Here is a 13,452-nt window from a genome sequence, read left to right on the forward strand (position 1 = left end):
CACCTCTAAATCACCTGAGGGAGAACACTCCAAGAGGACTCCACCCTACGGGAATGGCTAGGTATAAGACGGTCCTTCCCAAGGACATGTGTGGGCCCTTGGGAAGGACTTAGTTTATATATTAAAGCAGATTAATACGATTTCGATGTGTTGCGTGTTCAACACAATTGAACAGTCTATATCAATATAACTAGTTTTGGATTACAAATCTTTGGTTTTGTTTCTGAATCTGGCTTGCTTAAATGGATGGGGGGTGTCTGTATTATCTTCAAAGCGAAATCTCTTCCCGAAATAAAATCGCATCTTTCGGGAAGAGATTTCGTAGATTCCGGAGCAGTGTTCTGCAGCTGCACGGTGATAATGTTGTAGCTCTCCACCTCCACGACGACCACTTCATCAGAGACAAATAGCTATGTGATTTCAGTCAGCGACTCCTTAAGTCCAGAATCGGGACTGGACAAAGTCTGGTTGTTCTGGCCGAAGGGAAACTCGCAGATATGCTGAATGGTTTGATAGTAAAAGTAGTCGGTGAGCACGTCCATGTTGGGCTCCACATGGGCTTCGGTGTAGGAGGTCAGTTCAATGAGGTACTGCGACCAGCGCGACCCCGCTGACCTGTCGAGCCTTAGCAATGCATGCGGTGGTCTAAAGCGAGGTTGAATCATTGGAAAAGCTGTAAGTGCCCAATGTCCGCCATGCGGAACAGCTGCTAAGCCTAACTAGACAGCATTTGTTCGAAGCTTCCTTACCGTCACTCGCACTCATCCAACATCTCGGTATCGGCCGCGAAATGGGAGCGAGTGAGGAAGCCGCAGGCGAAGAGCTCCACAAAACTGGCCGTTGTGAGACGCACTAACTCGAAGTTGAGGAAGCAACGCAGCTTCCTCTCTACACTCTTGTAAGCGCGGTATAAACGCATCGGAGTTTTCGATCTGAGCTGCCTAGTTAAGACAGGTGATGGACACCACAAACAATTTGTCCGGTCGGACTTTGTAGTAGTCAAGGAACCGATCCAGGTAGTAAACGTCGAAGTGCAGTGCACAGCGACTCAATTTGTGGGTGCGGGCCACCAGTTGGAAGAACTGTAGCAGTTTCTGGCGATCATCTACTTGGGAGGAAAAAAAAAACATTGGCAGGGGGGCATAGTCGCTGAGCCAGTGCGTCTTCTCCAGTCGCTCGATGTCCGGTTGGTAACGATTTTTCTCCGTCTTTCGGGTGACCACGAAGATGTTCTGATCGGCAGCCCAATTGTGGTCCATAATTTCGTAACTCTGCGCTTATATTTACTATCCAAATCTGTAACTGTGATAATCAAAACAGAAAACCTAAAAATATGGCGGCATTACAATCTAAATGCCAAAAATTATTGAATTCGGACCACTCACTTTAAAAGTTATATTTAAATAATAATCAATATTTTGGAACTCAATCGAGATTGCGCATGCAGCACATAAACCGATTTCACTTATACGCCACCAAGCCGCTAGGGGCGCTATGGGCTAGTTGGCGCTGTAGGCCAAGTGGCGCTACAGAAGAAGATAGGTGGCGCTGTTAACTAGGTGTGTTAGCGAAAAAACATAGCTTCTTTAACCATATCTCCATCCCTCTCGCACTGCCTTCAGCTGAGTAACGGGTATCTAATAGTCGAGGCCATCGACTACAGCGTATTATCTTGATTTTATATCAAAAGGCATGGCGTAGTCCATCCCTTTTTGACTCAAGCAGCAGTATTCTTCAGAAAAATATGTGCGCTGAGTAAAAATGATCATACGTGCAACGTGCTGGGCCCCTAGACGGACGTCTGAAAGCGGCGATTGTTTTCGACATCGCTTAACAAGACACCACATGGGCTTGGACGGCATGTTTTTCGACCTCGGTCACCGGCAAGTCGGTGCCTTGGCTAGGCACCCAGCCAAGTGGGTCCATGCCACCAAAGGGGGTTATTTACCTGCTCCTTAAGGGGAAACTCCTCGACTTGCCAAATCAGCTGGATTTCGTTCGGATAGAACATGCTACCAATTGGCTGCCTCTGTGGACTCGGTGATTTTCGTCAGTCTGTTGGCAACGAGCGTTGTCCAATGACACGCTGTTTTGGCAAACTATTCCAAAACGTGGAGACGGTCCAGCAATTAATTGATTGATTGAATAGAACGTGCTACCAATTGGCTGACTCCGTGGATTCGGTGATCTTCGTCCTCTGCGGAGTCGGCTCCCGAAAGGACATCGTCTACATACATGTGATTGCGAATGACGTTGCTCGCTCTTGGATTGCAGAGGACTGGAATCGGCAGGAATGGCGTACAATTGACTCCAAAGCTTACCGTCTGTAATTCAAAATCTCGAATGTGCACCTCGCTGTTGCGGAATAAACTTCGTTGGAACGGGATATGCTTCGGATCTAGCCAGATCTGTCGATAAATTTTCTTGATATCGGCACTGTAGACGTATCGGAAATATCGCCACTTTAGAATCCGGAGGGTTAGATCAGACTGTAAGACTGGGCCAGCTTGAAGGACATCATTTAAGCCAACCCCATTTTCTGAAGGGCTGGAGGAATTGAGTACCACACGCAGCTTGGGGGTCGTACTTTACGGCTTGAGCACGGCGTAATGTAGTTGAGATCGAGATACCCTTGAATCACGGAGTCATATTTGGTTTTCAACTGACTGTGCCTTTTTAGGCGTTGCTCGGTTATTGGGAATTGCGACAACGCAAAGGATCTGGAGTGTGCTAGGGCGGATTTTACTTTTTTAGGATCACGGAACGGAAGGCTTACTATATACCTGCCGCTCTCATCCCTCGTGATATTCCGAAAGACAATTTTCTCTCAAGTCACATGGGATGATTTTTTCACTTTTACTGGCAGTTCCTCCACCTCCCAAAATTTGGTAAGTATTTTGTCCAGAGATGTGTCAAACGCGGGGGGAACTCGCGTGGAAAAGGAAACTGTTGCGGAATCGGACAAGATGGGAGGTTTCCAGCTAACTGCGGAAGAGCATAGGCAGTCGTGTTTATTTGAAAACAAGGCCTGTTTGGCGATCGAATGGTAAACTGACAAAGCTTTAAGGATGCAGCGGGTACTGATTAAGCCTGATACTTAGGCTTGGATTACTTGGTGAAGCAACTTAATTAATTTGAAAAGCCGCTCAGAAGTAAAAGTTGCATCCGATCCTGAATCTATCAGGGCACGATCTTTGAAATTTGACCCCAGCTGACAGATGTCTATTATGGCGGTACCCAGCAAGACGGATCTATACCCCGTCGCAATGTAATTTTAGACTCTGAAATCCGTGGACAAGGTAGCGGGGGCAACGGGTTTATTTTTGTTTGATCTGGGTCTCGGAGAAGGATTTGAAGGCGCTGGGGAGGAGTTTCCTTGGTGTAGTAGGCTGTGATGGCGGCCGCAGTACATAAAGCAACTGTGAATGCTTTTGCAACCACGCAGCTGATGCCCTCGTGCAAAGCAGTTCAGATACAGCTGCTTCCTCTTTATACATGCCGACCGCTTGTCAACCGTCATCTGGAGAAATCGTGCACATGTGCGGACAGGATGGTTTTCCTTTTTGCAAAGGTCACATCCTTTAGGCATGGGTGCTACCCTTGTCTTGTAAGAATTTATTCTTCGAGCCGCTGCTCTGGAGGCGGATGTTTCGGCTAAGATTGACTCAAACCTGACAATGACGCTCTATAAGGAATGCGTTAAACTCCTGCCACGTTGGAATCTCGGCCTTGTTGTGCAAGAACTATTCCCACAAGGATTGAGCGAGCTTAGGGAGTTTGGATGAGCACATGTACACCAAGAGGCAATCCAAATTTTAGGCTTCAATTCCGGACATTTCCAATGCCGTAAGGCAAACCTGGATGGTGATTTGAAGAAGGAGAATAGATGACAAAGATTCCCGATTAACGGACTGCACATTAAAAAGTATTTTTAATTGGCTATTTACTAACAATCGCTTTTTCTCAAAACGCTCAGTTAGGTTAGCCCAGGCTGAGCGAAAGCTATCGTTGGTAAGGGGGGAGTTCGAAACTGTGTTGTGCGCATCGCAACTCCTTTTGGCATTCAGCTGCAACAATTTTTTGACCGGCGTCAGCCCTGGATTATTTATATTAGTTACCGTAAAGAGATCCCTAAAGGTTGGCCAACGAAGATAATCTCCGGTGAAAACCTCGGAATCGCGAAGGCAGATTTTAAAAAAATCTTGAAATTTTATCTTATGAAAGCGTCGGGTCTAAACTATTTATGGATTTAAATTGAATTAAAGCAGTCTAATAATTTTAATAAACGAAGAAAACGAATGTTTTATGGCTTCCGAGCAACGATATCATCAAAAATTGCTGTTTTATATTGTGCAAAACGTGAAAATTGTCAATAAATATTTAAAATTTTAACTCGCAGGCACAAGCCGAAAATCACTCAATAAAACAAGCACGAAACACTCGAAAACCAAAAAAAAAGCTACAATTTGTCTTGCACTAGCTAAAGAAGTGTATAACAAAACAACAGAAGACACTCAATTAACAAAATTGACTCAGAAATAAATCACTCAGCCATGCCTGCCCCCAAACGAGCACGAAAAGCGACGACCACCGATCTGAAGCCTGGTCGGGACTCAGATGCCCCTTCACCACATCTTATCCAGCTTCTCGATCGGCTTATTGGGGACAAATTGAAGGCCCATGTGGAGCAGCAGACCGAAAAACTAACGTCTGTAATGCGTTCTTGCGAGGAGCGTATTGTTACTTTACTGGAAGGGAAGCTGCGCGACGTATGCGACCAAGTGGTTCAACTCGCAGGACGGGTGGCACAACTGGAGGAGGAGTTGAAAGAGTTGCAGGCTCTAAAGATGAACTTCGACAAGTTGAAGGCCAAAGTAGAGAAGGTGCACTCGCGTGGTGACGACATACAACATCTGGAGTTTGAAATTGCAGATATGCGAAGTCTGGAGAAGCAAGTGGGTGAGCCATCCGCAAAATATCTGCTCAGAAAAATGCTGATGTCCAGTGCGAAGTCAGATTGCACGGCGTGCCCTACAAAGAGGGCGAGTCACTAAAAACATTGTTTAATACACTCTCCTTCTCACTTGGAATCACACCGGCACCAAAACTTTTGGAGATTTTTAGGGTCAAAACACGAAACGAAACGAGCACTATTGTTGACCCAATAATAAAACTCAAATTCGAGCACTTGAGGGACAAAATAACGATGTTGCGGCACGCTGCCGAATACAGGCGTACTCACAAGAAACCGCTGGTTCTGGGGCTGTTAGGTTTAAATTAGAATGCGGCAATTTATTTAAACGAGCAATTAATGAAGGAAAACAATATTATTTTCAAACAGCAATGACTATGAAAAAACAAAAGCTCCTATCAGCTGTTTTCTCTCGTCGTGGTTTTGTTCACGTTAGAGTGCATGGGAGAGAAGATGTTATGAGTCTGGAGACCATGCATAAGCTTTATCAGCTGCAGTTCGAGTTGTCTCTAGAACAGCTGTCTGCATCTAGTTCGTTTCGCACATAAAATTAGCCTTAAATTATGCTTAGATTTTTGTCTTTTTATATTTCCTAGTACTTACTATTATATTTTTAGAAAATTAATTGTGTGTGTACATAACTTTAAATTGCATGACCTATTTTTATGTATTAAGTATGGATAGTCCACTCATCTCCAGGACAAGCAGCTAGGCAATAATCAGAATTCTAGCCAAACAAAAGCCAGGCTTAAAAATAATACACTTGATCGCGCAAAGTTTAGCTAAAAAGATTGAGGAATTCCGTTTTTTATTTATAAACTCAAATATTTATGTTATCTGTGTATCCGAAACGTGGTTTGTCTCCGATGTTAGTAATATGTCAATTATGTGTGAAAGTTTTAATCTTTTTCGCTCCGATCGTAGTGGTCGAGGTGGAGGAGTTGCTATTTATATAAACAAGAAACTTAACGCTAAAAAAGTATGAGTTCAACCAGAGACGAGTGCGATTGAATATATATTTCTAAGTATCTTGAACAAAAAAAAACACTTATATTTTAATTGGCTGTATATACAGACCACACAAAACAACAGAATACTCTGAGCTGATTGAGTTGTTATCCACCCTCTCATTGAAATACTCCGATGTAATTCTTGCTGGCGATTTCAACAGTAATATTTTAATTGAAAAGCATTTGTCAAGCGATATGGAATCACTTGGCTTATTTCCTGTAAACTTTAAATATCCTACACATTTTTCCACTACCTGCAACACCCTACTGGTTGTATTCTTTGTAAGTGACTGTAAAAAAGTCCAGAATTTTGACCAAATATCGTTGCCTGCCTTTTCCAAACAAGATCTGATTTTTTTCACGTACAACATTTATATTGACTACGATGACTATTACATAGAGTATAGGGACTTCATCAACATAGACTATGCTTTACTTAGTGCTGATTTAGACCCTTGCGACTGGAATTCCTTATATTGCACTGCTGAGGTTAACACTCAGCTAGAAATTTTAAAACGGAAGGTAAAAATCCTCTACGACAGAACGGTTCCTTTGAAGCGCAAAATGTGTAAGCTCAGGGCCAAATCGTGGTTTAATTATAACAAAAAAAACCTAATACAAAAGCGCGACAAATCGTATGCGAAATGGAAACGCTACAAGACAGAGAATTTTTACAACGATTTTAAATCAAATAAAAAATTGGTCAATGAAACCATTGCAGAGGCGAAACGAAATTACTACATACATAAATGCCAACATTCAAAAAACAATAATAATACATGGTCAATTTTAAGGGAATTGGAGATCGGCAATATTAAACCAACTTTAAGCTGTGATACTGATCCTGATGATCTAAATCATAAGTTTTTGCAATCGACCGTACCTGAATTCACTAATAACAGCTACCTGACATCCCTTGAATCTTGTGATAGAAATAACTGTGATATTATTTTTAGTTTTAATTGTGTCAGCGAGTGCGATGTCCTTAAATCAATTTTAAGCATTAAATCCAACGCAACGGGTTTAGATGAGATAAATCAAAAATTTTTAAAACTAATCCTTCCCAAAATTCTTCCTGTTATAACACACATTTTAAACTGCTCCATCACCACCTCTACGTTTCCCAAATCCTGGAAAATAGCAAAAATATTACCAATTCCCAAATCAGGTACAGAATATCGACCTATTGCCATCCTGCCTTTTTTGTCAATAGTTCTTGAGCGGTTAATTGCTAACCAAATTGTGAGTTTTATGGATGCACACAATATTTTATCAGAGAAACGTCCGGTTTTCGGAAGAACAGAAGTTGCACAACAGCTGTTTTAAAAATCACTGAAGATATTAGACTACAAATGGATAGATGCAATATTACTTTATTGACGCTTTTAGATTTTAGTAAAGCTTTTGACACGGTAAACCACGAAATTCTTTTAACTAAACTAAGTCGTCTTTATATGTTTTCAACCTTTGCAACAAGTTTTATGAAATCCTACTTAACTCAACGATCACAACTAGTAGCTACACAATCATCTAAATCATCTATTCTGTCCGTAAAACGTGGTGTACCGCAGGGGTCCATTCTTTGACCTCTTTTGTTCAGTCTTTATGTTAATGATTTGCCAAATAATCTTACAAAATGTGACACGCACATGTATGCCGAATGACGTCCAACTACAGGGTTGCTGATGAATTTTGCTACTTTAAGAAACTCAAATAATTTTTTTTTCAGTGTATGGAATTCATTTTTCTTTTATTCATGTTAAAGCTCATTCAATTTTATTAAATATAGCTTTATTAGTTTTAAAAATAATGGAATTTAAATGCCCCCCTGCTCGTTGATGCATGTGCGGCATCTTACCAAAAAGTTGTTCATTACTGCTTGGAGAGTTGAGACAGGAATAGCCGCAACTGTTTCTCGAATGGATTGCCTTAGTTCACTCAAATTTTTTGGTTTTGCTTTGTAGACTTCCTGTTTGCAATAATCCCACAAGAAAAAGTCAGATGCAGTAAGGTCAGGCGACCTGGGTGGCCAACGGAATGTGCAGTTTCTGGATATCAGCTTATTGGGAAATTTTTGTCCCAATTCTGTCATAACAAGTTGGGCTATGTGAAGAGCTGCACCATCTTGCTGAAACCACACAGAGTTGAAAGAAATTCTCATTCAGCGTAATTCTGGATAGAAAAACTCTCTCAACATGCTCAAGTAACGGTCTCCAGTAACCGTAACGGTGTGACCGTTTTCTTCGAAGAAGTAGAGCCCGGCAATGCAGCGTGATGAAACTGCACACCACACTGTGACACGAAGTGGATGCAATTCCGTCTCATGGAGTATCTGTGGGTTGGAAGCACTCCATATTCGACAATTTTGTTTGTTTATGTTGCCGTTTAAATCGAAATGGGCCTCGTCAGACATGAAAAGACACCACCATTTGAAGCATCTTCTGGCAAAATTCCAAGCGAATCGGCAAGTCTGCAGCGTTCAGTTTGTTGGCCATTTGAATTTTATATGGGAATAAGTCGAAATCTTTGTGCATAATTGACTGTAATGACTGTCTGCTTACACCCATTTAAGCAGATAAGCTTCTTGTCGAAACACGTGGATTGTTTTGTATGGCAGCAGCTACAGCAGCGATTGTTTCCTCCGTTCGAACTGAAGGGTTCCGATGGTAAGGTCTTCTGTTGACTGTCCCATGCTCGGCAAAATTGTTTACAAGTCTCATTATGGTCCATCTGCTCGGAGGATTGCCGCCAAACGTGCGCCTATACTTTCTTTGAAACGAAACTACGGACTCCAGTGCGTGATAGCGGCGGACAATCCAAATTCTTGATTCAGTGTCCCAGGTATCCATTTTTGTTAAATGTAAAAGTCAATCTGCAAAATAAAAAAAATATTAACCAGATTCATTAAATAAAAAAAAAGTTATTTAATTTTTTTTGGTAGCTTCTTTCATCAGCCACCCTGTATGTAGACAGAACGAGGAACTTGGGGTTTACAATAAATTCCACTCTATCCAGGAGTAATCACGTAAATTGTACGATAGACAACTTAACGACACGAAAACCTTTTTATCAACAAATTTAAAAATGCTTATTGCGAAAACTAAGCAGACACCACTACTATTCTATAGAGTCGAAGCCTTTGGAAATTGTGATGCTACTAGCTAGCACAAACTCCTTGTGGCCTTCAATAATGTAACGAGGTATATATTTAATCGCAGGGGCACAGATCGAGTATCTGATGCAACTTTTAAAATTTTTGATATGCCGCTAAAAGTCTGGATCGAGTACAAAACACTAGTACTATTGCACAAAGTAATAACAACTTACGAGCCAAAATATCTCTTGAGTAAACTAAAATTCAGCGCTTCCAACAGAACAAACAATCTAATTTGTCAAAAAGTAAAACATGCCTATGCTGAGAAACACTTTTTTATCTGTGCTGTACGTTCTTGGAATAAACTACCACATCCATTAAAAACAATTAAGTCTGCCACGCAATTCAAAACGGAATTACACACACATCTTCAAAGCAGTATATAACTTAAAACAAAACTTTGTCCTTAAGAACTTAATTTTTCATATGTCAAATGTCATAGCTTTAATGTCTTGTATTAGAACTACATAGTTAAGAAATTTTTATTATGTTAATGAAGTAAATTAAATTGTGACTAGCGCACTAATGTATAAGTACTCTTGTACTTGTAGCGTTAGGACAGGTCAAAACCAAAATAAATAAATAAAGCAATAGCTGTATTTTGCTCGGAGAATCGATAAACTATCAGCTGCACTTTTTCCGGCTGCCACTATGCACCCGGTACATTCGTCAAACTCTGCCTTGATGCGCTCCCATAACGCGCGGATTTCTTCGCGGCGAATGTTTAACATCCATAGAGTAGGAGAGACCGGCGATGGAGTGTTTGTCCTGGATTCAAATTCACTTAGTCGATCCGAGACCTCAATGAATTTGCTCAGAGCAATTTGAGAAGCTGTTAGAGCCATTTTGACGTTTGTACGGGTGACCCTTTTCCTGGGCGACGAAGACTTAGTGCTTAGTTCGGGTGTGGGCGGATCTACGTAGATTTTTTGTGGTACATGTATTATTTTGCCTTTATTTAATACTCTGAGGGAAAAAAATTTCAAAAGATACCAAAAATTTGGTGGTTGGAGGATGCTACTTATTTGTTATTGTAGTACCCGGTGAGGAACCTTCTTTAATAAGTTGACGAAAGAACAAAATACCAAATATGAAAACATTCCAAATAATTTGGTGGATGGCCTTTAATTCTTATTTAAACCCGGAATTGCGGAAAGCTGCGTAAAGCCTAGTACTCAGGTCGGCTAAGAGTTTCACTCGTCGATAAATCGTATTCTTTGTAGTGTGACCGAAGTTTTCAAAGTTCATCCGCAATGTATGCAGCATGGTCTTACTGGCAAGCAGCTGGGTTTGTTGATAAAGCCTAGTACTCACATCGAGCTAACCATAGGAGTGAGCGAGACGCAAATACGCGGCTAACGCTTTTCGTCGAGTCTGTTTTTCAGCGCGGTACTCAAATTTAAAAAAAAGCTGTTGCCCTTTATTGTGGGATTTCACTGACAGGAAGCAAAACCACAATAGGGGCAAATCCGCAGAATAGTTGAAGTGCTGGAGGAGATCCACTAAAGAATCCCAGTGCGAAGGAACATGCCGAATGGGATTTCGCTCTCTACATAGACATCCTCCCGGGCGTGTCCTCGTAAATAAAGTAAGACCTGGTCAAAAGAATTTGGTTACGTTGTATTATTATAAGTATATTTTTAGCAGAACCACCAGTAATACGATATCCGACGACCTCTTCATTAGGCCTCCGGACACCACCACCACCAGCTACTCGGCCAGCTTAAGCGGAGCTTGAGGACCCGCTGGCTTCTATAGGGTGGAGGAAAATAAGGCACCCGCTTAGGAACATATGGAGAAGCCATAGCCAGCCACTGCCAGGATGCTGGGCAACTTCATGTGGCATCAGGCCGACCAACCCCGTTCCCAATCCGGCTCCCACTTCCTCAAGGTTCAATGTGCTCATTGGGACTCGGAGCTGGAACATACCAACGTGAACGAATGGAGGTGGGTGCCTACCCACTTTAACCTAGCGACGAAGTCCACCAGCCTCAAAAACGCCAAAAAATGGCTCAGCGGTCCCCGGAATTTCTTTTTGCTTGAGCCATTTCAATGTCCAAGCCACTGCGAAATGGGTACAACGCAAGCGGGAGTACGTCAAGGACTGTTCGCCATTGAAACTTTTCGACCCCTCTTAAACAAAGAATAATTCTCAGACTGGCGTAGTTTATATCTAGCTCTTGAGAGCTCCACGAAGAGAGCAATTTGCTGGGAGGAGAATGTTTCCATCGAAATCTTGTCTAAAATACATAAGCCCTGTGCAAGGATATTTATACCCGTTACTCGTAGAGTAAAAGGGTATACTAAATTCGTCGGAAAGTATGTAACGGGCAGAAGGAAGCGTTTCCGACCCTATAAAGTATATATATTCTTGATCAGGATCACTAGCCGAGTCGATCTAGCCATGTCCGTCTGTCCGTCTGTCCGTCTGTCTGTCCGGATGAACGCTGAGATCTCGGAAACTACGAGAGCTAGGCTATTGAGATTTGGCGTGCAGATTCCTGAGCTTCTTACGCAGCGCAAGTTTTTTTCAGTAGAGTGCCACGCCCACTCTAACGCCCACAAACCGCCCAAAACTGTGACTCCTACAGTTTTGATGCTAGAATATTAACTGAAATGTATTGTTCTCATCAATACCTATCGATTGATAAAAAATAAGTTTGCCACGCTCACTTTTACGCCCACAAACTTCAAAAAATCGAAAATATGAACGTGGATATCTCGGAAACTATCAAGGATAGAGAATTGGGATCTCAGATTTAGATTCCGTAGCTTTGTGCACAGCGCAAGTTTGTTACGCAAATATGCCACGCCCACTTTAACGCCCACAAGCCGCCCAAGCCTGTGGCGCCCACAATTTTCATGCTAGATACAAAATTTTAACTGAACTGTATTGGTCTCGTCAATACCTATCGATTGACCCAAAAAAAAATTTGCCACGCCCACTCTAACGCCCATAACGCTTAAATCTGTCTACCGCCGATAGGTAGCGCATTTCAATCTCGCTTTGCTGCTTGCATATCTCCATAACGGGTATCTGATAGTCGAGGTACTCGAGGTACCCCGTTACTCGTAAAGTAAAAGGGTATAATAGATTCGTCGGAAAGTATGTAACAGGCAGAAGGAAGCGTGCCCGACTACATAAAGTATATATATTCTTGATCAGGACCACTAGCCGAGTCGATCTAGCCATGTCCGTCTGTCCGTATGAACGCTGAGATCTCGGAAACTATAAGAGCTAGGCTATTTGGCATTTGGGATGCAGATTCCTGACCTTCTTACGCAGCGCAAGTTTGTTTCAGCTAGGTGCCACGCCCACTCTAACGCCCACAAGCCGCCGAAAACAGTGGCTCCTACAATTTTCATGCTAGAACAAACATTTTAACTGAAATGTATTGTTCTCATCAATCTATCGATTGACGCAAAAAAAGTTTGCCACGCCCACTCTAACGCCCACATACCGCCCAAGCCTGTGGAGCCCACAATTTCCATGCAAGACTAAAAATTTTAACTGAAGTGTATTAATCTCGTCAATACCTATCGATTTACCCCTAAAAAAATTGTTCACGCCCACTCTAACGCCCATACGCCTAAATCTGTCTACCGCCCACATATCCATATATTGAGATCGCGGGTAAGTGGCGCATTTCAATCTCGCTTTACTGCTTGTTAAGAAGTGGTCTTTGAAAGCCCTGGACATTAATAATTATTATTATCATGGTATTGTAACATCTTCTTCGGTATCAAATACCATCTCCTCGGAGTGGTCTTCAGAGCTTCTTAAGCTAGTGCGTCGTTAACTGGTATTTTCTCTAATTTCGCGATGGGCTGACTTATTAAGGTGCGCATGCTCTTAGCTTTTTCAGGACAGATAACCAACAATTTTAAAATATATGCAAGATCTGATTTACCGCCGTAACGAGCAGCAGCACTAGCTGAATTTATTAATAATGTAATATTTCCAACCGTGGATTTGATTAGACTTGAAGCTGCTCTTCTCTGAGCCTTTGCTCCCGACAACAAATAAGGCAATTTTGGCCTGCCTGTCGATCTCCGCCTTTTTATGCAAACCTCAGTGTAGGATGTAAGCCAAGTTGAGTACTTTCTTTTGAAATTGCGGGACAATCTATAACAAAAAGCTTCGCTTTGTTTTTCAAAACACCCTCATAAGCATCTGTACCAGCTATCGAAGGTCTAAGTCTGTAAAATATTGCCTGCTCTTTCTCACGCTTTGTCTCTCCAGAAATCCAAGTCCCGATCAATTCTGTATTGGTCAACCTAAGGCGGTGACCTAAAAAGGTAAATTGCGACGTAAG

General features: G+C 42.1%; 1 pseudogene; it reads right to left on the reverse strand.

The window, feature by feature from the left end:
• Positions 1-201: 201 nt before the first annotated feature.
• LOC119559652 lies at positions 202-1,265 on the reverse strand (annotated as a pseudogene).
• Between the last annotated feature and the right edge of the window lie 12,187 nt (positions 1,266-13,452).

This window comes from Drosophila subpulchrella, unplaced genomic scaffold (genome assembly GCF_014743375.2).
Source record: "Drosophila subpulchrella strain 33 F10 #4 breed RU33 unplaced genomic scaffold, RU_Dsub_v1.1 Primary Assembly Seq28, whole genome shotgun sequence".
Taxonomy (NCBI): Eukaryota; Metazoa; Arthropoda; class Insecta; order Diptera; family Drosophilidae; genus Drosophila; species Drosophila subpulchrella.